The sequence below is a fragment of the Eleutherodactylus coqui genome, chromosome 13 (genome assembly GCF_035609145.1).
Source record: "Eleutherodactylus coqui strain aEleCoq1 chromosome 13, aEleCoq1.hap1, whole genome shotgun sequence".
NCBI lineage: Eukaryota > Metazoa > Chordata > Amphibia > Anura > Eleutherodactylidae > Eleutherodactylus > Eleutherodactylus coqui.
Window position 1 is genome coordinate 109,648,044 of NC_089849.1, and position 10,623 is coordinate 109,658,666.

General features: G+C 48.6%; 1 pseudogene; it reads right to left on the bottom strand.

Annotated features, from left to right (window-relative positions):
* Window positions 1–9,596: 9,596 nt before the first annotated feature.
* LOC136588921 (U2 spliceosomal RNA) lies at window positions 9,597–9,725 on the bottom strand (annotated as a pseudogene).
* Between the last annotated feature and the right edge of the window lie 898 nt (window positions 9,726–10,623).

The window sequence follows — 10,623 nt, forward strand, 5'->3', positions numbered from 1 at the left end:
CACCCGCGGTATGCTTTATTTGCCGCGGGTGTACGCGCGGCCGGCCTCCATTCTAGTCAAAAGTTTCCGTCCGTCCCCACTCGAAATGCGTCCACCAAAAGAGATCTCTCAAAACGACCGACGGACGCACCTTCAGAGGCAAACTAGTGCTTGCTTCTAGTGTCATCGTCTGCTTAACCATCCTGCGTAGGGAGGTGACGAGTCCTGCAGGCTCTGCAAGCCTAGGATGCGTGAGCACGGTGCAAGAGGAAGGACTGAGGAGGATGTGAGGGGGAGGGGGGAGGGCGCGGTTGAGAAAGCGTTGGGTGGGGCTATGCAAAGGTCTTCCAGCTCCCTCAGAGCATTGTGGGTGCGCCCGGAGTGCTGCCTGAGCGTGTTGCATCTGATATGTCCCCTATTTGGGGATCATTTATTAAAGGGAGCATAAGTGCAGCACGTTTCTGTAAAACCAATAGAGGGCGCTGCAATGTTACTGTAGAAACCAATGGACAGCATGGGAGGTAGCTATACATAGATTTTAAAGATGACGACTGCCAAGGCTAAAGCCCGTGTATATTCCATAGACTATAGCTATCTCCAGGATAGCTGCATGCGCAGTCGTGTGCCGGGTTCGCACGTGCGCAGTCGCGCCATTGTCTCGCACGGCTGGTATCATTCCGCGCTTCCTGACAAGGCAATGTACGCATACGTCACTAGTGAAGGAAGCGGAAGGTAGCGCAATGTACACTTTTTGACCGGATGGAGGAAAATCGGGTTGCTGGAGGTCACGTGACCGAAGTGACAAGCGGCTCCAGGAGAAGATTTGGGATAAGAAGAAGAGGTAAGCAGGCTCCCTGGGGAGCAATAGGTAAGTATACAGTATATTTTTTTGTTTTTAATGACAGAACCCCTTTAAGGCTCTATTATGACACTTTTCGAACCGTGGTATGGTTACATGCGGGGAGTGTGAAGACGGTATGGTTACATAAGGGGGGTGTGGTGACAATACGGTTACACTAGGAAAGTGGGCTTACATGAGGGGAGCGTGGAGGCGGGGCGGCTACAGAAGGGGAGTGTGATGGAACCCCTAACAATAATCTGTGCCGTGTCATTTCCATAAATGTCATAGAAGGTAATGAAAATGAAGTGAACAGTTTAGCATACAGTAATTCCCCTTTCACATGGGCCAAAATTCTCACTATTCTCACTTACCCAAAGGAAGCAGCTGGTGACAAAACATGAAACGTGGGCAAGGAGGCTCTGGTATCCTGTTGTACCACTTCTAGCTTGGATACAAGAGGTTATACAGATGGGAATGGAGGCTCTAGTACCCTGTTGTACGCCTTGTAGCTTGGATAAAAGATAAGGACAGGCAAGGGGACTCTAGTACTGCGTTGTACCACTTCTAGCTTCTAGTATAGAAGATGGGGAACAGGCGGCTATGGAGGCTCTATTCTAGAGAATCAATACAGTAAGCAGTGGAGTAGGTCAGTAAATCAATGGCTGAAATAACAGTTGAATTGTGTTACCACGTTACTACTGACAGTCCTCTCCTCTTTAGTAACAGGTGGCATGGCTGAAGCCTCATCACAGTATTTCAGTGCCAGAGCTTTCTGTCCTCGGTCTTTGTAGCACTAGTATGAAAGATAAAAAACACCAAAAAAAGCAAAAACCAGTAAAGCAATAGAATCTTACAGTAACTTTGGGGCATTACAGCAGCACACAATGTCCCTGCAGGTTGGATTACAGATGAGTGCTGCTGTATGGTGCCTTCATACCTCTAGGGCAGGATACCTACCTGAAAGTTATTGTCATGGGGCGCACCAAGATCTTGTCTCAGGCTTTGCTTGCAGTCCTACCATATCGCACTAAATGCAGAAGTGCAGTCAATGCAGCTTTTTACCTAAAATAGTAAAAATTGGTCAAAGCCTCATGCAGTGTATTACCTGACCCTGGAATAACATCAATGGCAATTATAAGAATAATGCTGATAATAATACAAATTCTGTATGTCTGTTTTCAGCCTTACAAAACCATAACTATAGAAGTTTAAATTTATACGTAAAGCTAGATATTTTTAGAAATATCTATATTGATATATAACTATCTATTTTTATAGCTAGATATATATCTATGCAGTAAGATACATTAGATCGATGGTGACACACGCACCCGAAACAAGGACCACAGGTTGTAAGCAGCCATTTTTCCGTCAGTCTCCACTGGAGTCTCTCCCAGTCCCAAACTGAACCTACCTACCTGAATTGTAAGTACCTACCTTCTTGTTCTCTATGAAAGAACTGAGCGTACCTTTTAAAAAAATGGCGGCGGCAGCAGCAACCAATCAGATTTTGTATAGTTTATGTATAGCTACCTGCCATGCTGTCCATTGGTTTCTACAGTAACATTGCAGCGCCCTCTGTTGGTTTTACAGAAACGTGTTGCACCACCTATTGGATTTACCCAAACTTACAGCACCATAGAGATTAGCGGGTCACCTCCCAGTTCTCCATCTTTTTGCCCTATTTTTCTCTAGGGTGGTTTCAAACCGGCGGGTAAAATCGTGCCATTTTTAACCGATGCGTTGGTTATTGAAAAAAAAAAAGCAGATTTCGCAGCCAATGATTCCCGACGGTTCCCTTCCCTTCAGCAAGGTTTTCACTGATGTGATGTTGAGAGAGAAAATCGCAGCCTGCTGTGTCCTTCTGCGCAGTGCGTTTTTAAAAATCTCCCATGTAATCCTATGGAGGCTGCGTTTTATCGCATCACAAGGCGACAAATATGCGCTGCAATGTTAACATTGGAAAGTCCTACTGACTTGCGCGTTAAACAAAAACATGTGGTTTTTAATGTGCGCGGCAGCGATGCGATTTAATCCTCTAAAAAAAAAAAAGCATCGCTGGTGATTGTCACGGCCGTATATTGGGACAAAACTAAGCCTAAGCTTTCTGTGGTTTCGTTTTCACCAGCAGTATTCTCTCCCGTTAATACTTGACCGAGAAAATATAGGACCTCCCCTATGAATACTATGTGCGTGAAAGATCAGGCGGCCGCCATATTCCCACCATTTATTTTGTTTCTTACAGTTGCTCCTACAGCGGTGTGTGTGTGTTTGTATATGTATGTGTGTATGTATGTGTATATATTTTACACACATACACACATCGCAATGCATTGTTCTTACAAGGCGCACTGCACTGGCAGACACACTCGCATATTTGCCATGCGAGATATTGGTTTGAGTTTCTCGGGCTGATATAGTGCTCACTTGTGTAAAATCAGCCACAGAGAATGAATTTAACATCACCAAAGACATAAAGCTATACATTGCCCTCTATTGTCAGCATGCTGTTATCCTGACCCCCAAGTGTCAATGCATAATGCATCCCAAGTGGCAGCTTGCCTACCCATATCACGTCTTGTATCCAAGCTAGAGGCGATACAACAGGGTCTGTTTCACATTTTGTATCCAAGCTAGAGGTAGTACAACTTTCACTTTTTTCCTTCTGCTTTGCTCAGATTCATTCAAATACTGTGGGTCAAAATACGCAGCACAGCCCTAGAGGAATTCGTTAAGGGGTCTAGTTTTTTAAACAGGGTCATTTGTGGGGGTTCTCCAAAGTGCTCAAGGGCTCCACAAGTGAGCAATGGGACCTAAAACACTTTCATGCAAAATAACTGTTCACAAAGCCACCGGCTGCTCCTTTCGGTTTGGGCCCCATTGTGCATACGGACACAAGATTAGGGCCACAATGGGTATATCTCTGAACACGGGACATACGGGGGGTCTCCATTTTGGGGTGCCAATCCTCATCTTCATGTGCAATATAGAAAAAAATCCCATCATTAAAATTAAAATGACATATTTGCAAAAATATGAAATTTAATTTCTTCCCCTCCAAATTGCATTAATTCTTGACAAAACCTGTGGGGTAAAAATCCTCCTGACCCCCTCATTGAATACATTAAGGGGTGTAGTTTATAAAATGGGGTCATTTGTGGGGGGATCTATCATTTGGACACCCATGAGACTTTGCAATCTTGGCTTGGTGCAGGAAAAGAAAGTGTTCCTCAAAATGTTAAAAATCAATGTAAAATTTGTACGTCTCCTAAATTGTTAAAAAAAAACTGAAGTTTTTCTAATGTGCGTCCAGAATAAAGTAAACAGATGGAAATATATATCTTATCAAAGATTTGTACAGTATGTTTGCACATGTTTGAGATATTGTGGCTGAAAATAAATTACATTTTTATAAATTTTTTCTCAATTTTGACGCTTTTAATAAATATACACTAATTTTATCAGACTATTTTCACCACCTAAATGAAGTACAACATGTGGCAAAAAAACAATATCAGAATCACTTGGATATGCAGAGCCTTTAGGCCTCATGTCCACGGGGAAAAGAAGAATTAAAATCCGCAGCGGATCACCCGCACGCGGATCCGCACCCCATAGGGATGCATTGACCACCCCGCGGGTAGATAAATACCCGCGGATGGTCAATAAAAGTGAATTAAGAAAAATGTGGAGCATGAAAAAAAAATGGACATGCTCCATTTAGGTGCGGGTCTCCTAAAATAAGAATAACTTACCCGTAGCGGACGGGGCAGATCTTCTCTTCTTTGCGGCCAGATCTTCTTTCTTCGGCCCGGCGGATGTGCCCGGCGCACGCGCGCGGCACGCCTATAACAGTTTGTCTCCTCACCAACCATATGTATCAGTGTTATGGTGGATGGTCTATATTGCATCTATTACTCCTAGTTCTAGCTGGTTGTCATCCCTTTGATGACTGTCAGGATCCAACAACCCCCCCCTCCCACCCATCAGGATCCACCAGCCCCCGCACCCATCAGGATCCAACAGCGCCCCACCCATCAGGATCCAGCGGCCCCACACCCATCAGGATCCAGCAGCCCCCCACCCATCCTTCCCCTCTGAAGGTAATATAGCGCTCACTAGCTCCACAAGACTAGATTGGAGCGGCTCCTCTCTTCAGTAGCTCCACTCTAGCCACTTCATTGATCTGCTGGCTAGAATGTATTGGCTGGTGGTAGGATCTCCCAGCAGCCAATACACTCCAGACGCACCATCCAATCAGTGAGCGGGGGCGGGGCTAGTGAGCGGCAGCTCTGGGGAGGACGCAGCAGTTCTGAACTCACTATATTTTTGTATCTTAGTGAACTGAATATGGCCGCCACCACAACTTGCCTCCAGCTTTCCTAGTCTTCTGCACAACATCATTACATGTCTACACCACTTTGTTTTCAGGAGCCGAGGCAAGTGGTGTGACGACTACCGAGCGAGGCTCTGTTCGTGTCAGCGGTAGGGGGCTCCATGATGGTCATCAGGTTACCAACAGTTCTGTCACCCAGCTTTCCTAGTCCCTGAATGGCCAGTCAGCCTCCTTTTGTCATATCACTGTAGGGCAGTGACTCCCACCTCCAGTCCTCGGGACCCCACAGGTCATGTTTTCAGGACTTCCTCAGTGTTGTACAGGTGATGTAATTATCATCGGTACCTCAGACATTGCCACAGGTGTTCTTACTATACGAGATCCTGTACATGACCTGTTGGGGGCGCTGAGGGGCGGAGGTGGGGAGCACTGCTCTAGAGGGTTCTAGGAAAGCTGGGAGATCCATTGTGTTGGCATTAGGTTAGCTGAACCCCCAGCGATCCGCTGTAATCCAAGGAAGATCTGGCAGTAAGGCTAATGTCACACAGTGAGTGCGATACCAGGCCGTGAATCGCGGCCCGTTTTCGCGCTCGCTAACGTACGATTTTTCTGTGGATGTGAGTCATTTTTGTAATAAAACTGCCTCCCCTCCCTCCCGCTGCGGCTGTCCTCACCTAGCACACGGTGCGATGCTGCCGCCAGCCCCATTAAAACAATGGGTGATGCAAGGCCCCGCCCAAAGATAGAACGAGCCGCGGTTCATATACGTGCAATATTTGCTCTGCCGCGTGAAAAAGGCCGAAGTGTTCAATTCCCCTGCAACGCCCCCGCAGGAGAAATTAAGTATTACGCCGTCCTTCTGCCATATGATGAACAGACATGTTGGCTGCACCATATGGTAAACTGGAGTCGGGTAATAGTGAAACGCTCAAACGTGGAAATACAACCGTTTATGTTCCATCGGAATATTGGCGCATTTACGGTTGGCGTTCGGAGGCAGAACACGTCTTAAGCAGGATTTTCACACAATGAACACAGAAACAGCAAACCTGCTGTGAAGTCGAGGAGCGTCCGACACGTTCGCAGCAATACGTACAAATCTGCCGCAGGACACCGACAGCGGAGATTATTAGCACCACGTGGTCCAGCAAGCTACGAACATGGCCTAAATGTTAGGAGGCTCGTATATATTAGGGAGTCCCCTAATACTCAGGCCGCGTTTACATGAGCGACAAAGTCACACTGCGACAAATCACGTGTTTGTTCGGCCCATGCTTTCCAATGGGGCAATTCACATGTTTTGGAGGGTGCGACATCCCGATATGCCCGCGACTCGTGAGGTTTCGTGGCCCATGTTACCCTATGGAGCCTTCCTCTCTGTTGCATCGCATGAAAGCGTGATTTTTGTGCGGTGCGATGCAACTTTGACAGGAGGAAATCCTATCATCACAGCCATAACCTAAGGCCTATATATATACACACACATCACCTAGGAGCGCTGCCCGGCGCTGCTGCAGCTTCCTCCCAGTATATATATATATATATATATATATATACACACTGGGAGCTGTCCAAATCCGCAGCTATGGTTGTGGTTTACACGGAGAGACGACAAGGAGCCGTTCATGTTTAGCCCATGTAAAGGACGCCATCAGCCAACAAATGAGCATTTCCTCGTTAGTCCGCTCATCGCTGCCATGTTCACACGAGGTAATGAGCGGGCACCAGTCAGTGGCCACGAACCTTCGGCCACTGCAGATATTGGCGCGGACTTCCCTTTTACGGGAACCCGTGGCCAGCTGTTAGCCCAGTAAACCAATCCCACGGGTACAATGGTGTCGCATCTGTAAGAAGTCCCCGCGCCGCACGCAAATGGCGCAGAGCGGTGCAGTTGGGGCCGCGCCGTCTCCGCTAGGTGCTGTTATACACCCGCCCCTCCAGCCTCCTGTGCGACGACAGCCATGCATGAAGACTTGGCCTGCGCTGTGCAGCTGCTTCTGTTGTGCACATAAACCTCTCCATTTATGACCCCACCAGTCCCAGCGAAGACCCCCCCCCCAATTACCCACAATGCCCCAGCGGAGACTATGGCCCCGCCCATTACCCACAATGCCCTGGTTAAAGCAGCTGTAAACACTAATGCCCACTAGAGATATGATGGCCTCACCTGCTGGATGTGCAGCTCTGCCAGCAGGAACTGAAGCCCGGCCACCGCACCCACCCCAGAAGACATGGAGTTCAGAACGGCTGCGTCCTCCCCAGAGCTGCCGCTCACTAGCCCTGCTCCCCGCTCACTGATTGGATGGTGCGTCTGGAGTGTAGTGGCTGCTGGGAGATCCTACCACTAGCCAATACATTCTATCCAGCAGATCAGTGAACTGGCTAGAGTGGAGCTACTGAAGAGAGGAGCATTTTAGCATTCCCTAAAATAACGTAAACTGCGTTTTATGTCCGACGGCGGGGGTAATTACAGAGGCTGGTTGGGATGGGCACATGGGGCAAGAAAACCAGGTTTCCCCCCTCCTCTAATGCTTTTTGGGGTATTTCTTGACCTCAGCGACGGGTATGGGTTGTAAAAAGTGGCGCTCTGTGAAGCTGGCCATTCAGGAACTAGGAAAGCTGGGTGACAAAACACGTTGGTAACCTGATGACCATCATGGAGCTCCCTACCACTGACACGAACAGAGCCTCGCTCGGTAGTCGTCACCCCACTTGCCTCGGCTCCTGAAAACAAAGTGGTGTAGACATGTAATGATGTTGTGCAGAAGACTAGGAAAGCTGGAGGCAAGTTGTGGTGGCGGCCATATTCAGTTCACTTAGATACAAAAATATCGGATTAGTCATCTTAGTGACTTGGCGGAAGATGATGATTGGGATTTGTTCCCGCCAGGAACTTTTGTTCTAAAAGGAACAATCCCGTGGCCCCTTCAGCAGCACTCTGCGCTCTCACACTAACCTGCTATAGTGTGAGTGCAGAGGGCTGCTGAAGGGGCAGCTTTAAAATCCGCCCCACAGGTCAATTTAAACTGTAGATTGTTTTTCCGCATTATATGGATGAGATTTCTTTAAACGTGTGACTACTTCTCCATTCACTTCTGTGGAGCTGACGGAGATGGTCAAGCACTGAGCTCCCATGAACGGCGGAGTCGTAGTCATGCAATGAGACTAGTGCTACGCGACCAAAATTGCTGTATAGCCCTGCGACCTCACACTCTCGGGCCGGCTTCACACCACCGGTTTCCTATTGTTCAATCCACAGTCGTCGTCCACACGGAGGATCCGCAGCAAATCACACGCATTGAAAGATACATACTACTGCTACTTCCTTCACTCTCGCGGTCATCCGCATTACAGATTCTGCAGGAACGCAGGGTCGCCGTCTGGGTTAACGGCCAGATTCCGCTGTGGTATCCCGCATTCGGAATGTGAAGCAGTCGTGTGCAACCGGCCTTACTGAAGACAATGGAGTTGCGATACAACTCACAAGTAGCTGCGACCAATATATTGCAAAAATCCAACCTCGTAGAGGTTTAAGCAATCTATAGGTTGTGGGAACTTGCGCGACCCCATTGATATATTTGAGAATGCAAGTTCACAGGGCTGCGCAGCGATCTTTGGTCACATGACCCATGTCATGGCGAAAGACTCCATAGAGCTCCAGCCTTAGGGCTCATGTCCACGACTGTGTTCTCACCGCAGAGACGCAGCGTTTTACGCATACCACCGTGGGCTCTTCGGCCAGATTCACACAGATGTATTTGCGCAGCATATTATGCATGAAAAATATACATGCTAAATACACGTCAGTAGAACCCGCTGATTGCAGCGAGTTCCTTCACATAAGTGTATTTTGCATGCGCATTTTGTTAAAAAAAAAAGCAGTCCCCTTTATTTTCTCGTGCATTTCTGCAGGGGCAGAACATGTATTATTCTAATTACACTAATTGCCCATTTCAATAAATGGCGGCATGGTTGCGTGTTTTTTTGCGCTTGCAAATGTGCTTGATTCGTGCTAACAAAAGTACAGTAAGGGCCGCTTCACACAAACATATTTGTTTCAATGGATGCCTTCAGAATTCTCTTTACTCACACATTTCGCATGCGTGCAAAACCTCACCATGCTCTATTTTTGTGCACATTTGCGCACCAAGGGTCCCTGTACAAGTCTATGGGAAGTGTGCACGTAACCGATTCCTATCTCCAAAAAAAGTTATAATAAACAGCGATAAAAAAGTCTTATAAACTCCAAAATGGTACAAATAAAAACTACAGGACATCACGCAAAAACACGAGCCGTCGCACAAGTATCATGCGATACTTCCGCGATGTATCACGTGGACATGAGGCCTAAATCTAAGTGCTTGGTTGTTAGCAGCCGCAGCTGCGCTGCACCTCTTGCTCATTAGTTTTTTTTCCTGCTTTTGGAAACTGCTGTAGGAAAGGGGGTGCACCAGTACCCGGAGGTACTGCAATACCAGGTCAATGTGCGGAGTGGACAGAGCAAGCACTTTTTCCAGCTCCCTGTTCTAAAAATCCATTTAATATATGATCCCCAGATAGGGGACGTATCAGATGCAACACGCTCAGCCAGCACTCCGGGCACACCCACAATGCACTGAGGGAGCCGGAAGACCTTTGCATAGCCCCGCCCAACGCCTTCTCAACCGTGGTGAGCCGTCCCCGCGGGAGACCCGCGCCTGAATGGAGCATGTCCGGATTTTTTCCTGCACGCGGGACCCGCGCCTGCAGGGAAAAATGACATCCGCAGGTATTTTACTACCTGCGGGTGTCTAATGCATCCATATCCATTGCATAGCGCCGATCGCAATGCCGGGGGTGGGGGGGTCCGAACAGCCCGGGATGACAGCTCCATGCTGCGGACACCGACAGCATGGAGCTGTCACGTCCAGAGCCCGAGGGGCTTTATTCTCTGCAGGACACATGTTTTTACGTCCTCAGAGAATAAAGCCCACTTCGGGAGGACGTAAAAACACTATGGCCCGGGGCGTGGCTTAGCAAGCAAGGAGAGAGGTCGCACGCTGTTTTGCTCCTCCACAGAATCTCCCTTTTCAGCCCTTTTCTGGGTCAAATCAGTGACCCAAACAGAGGCAGACAAGAGCACAGCACCTGGGGACCCACCAGAACCCACAACCGGCCCGGACAAGGCTCACCTGGTGATCTCCAGCCGCCAAAAAGAAGCCGAAGAGCCGCAGCCCTGCACAGCGGCCCACGCCCGCGGCCTAACCCGACAAGTACCGCGCTCAGAAACACCCGGCGAGGACCGCTCACGGAGCCCCAAGCAGAGGACTACGGCACAAGGTAACCCCTGCCGACTTGGAGGGGAGGCTCTGTCACCCTCAGTTCCCGCGCTCTCACCGCAGCGCCTTGCAAATACACAGCCGCGGCTCCCTCCCTCTGAATATACCGCCGTGGCCACCAACCTGCAACTCGGCGGCACATACACTCA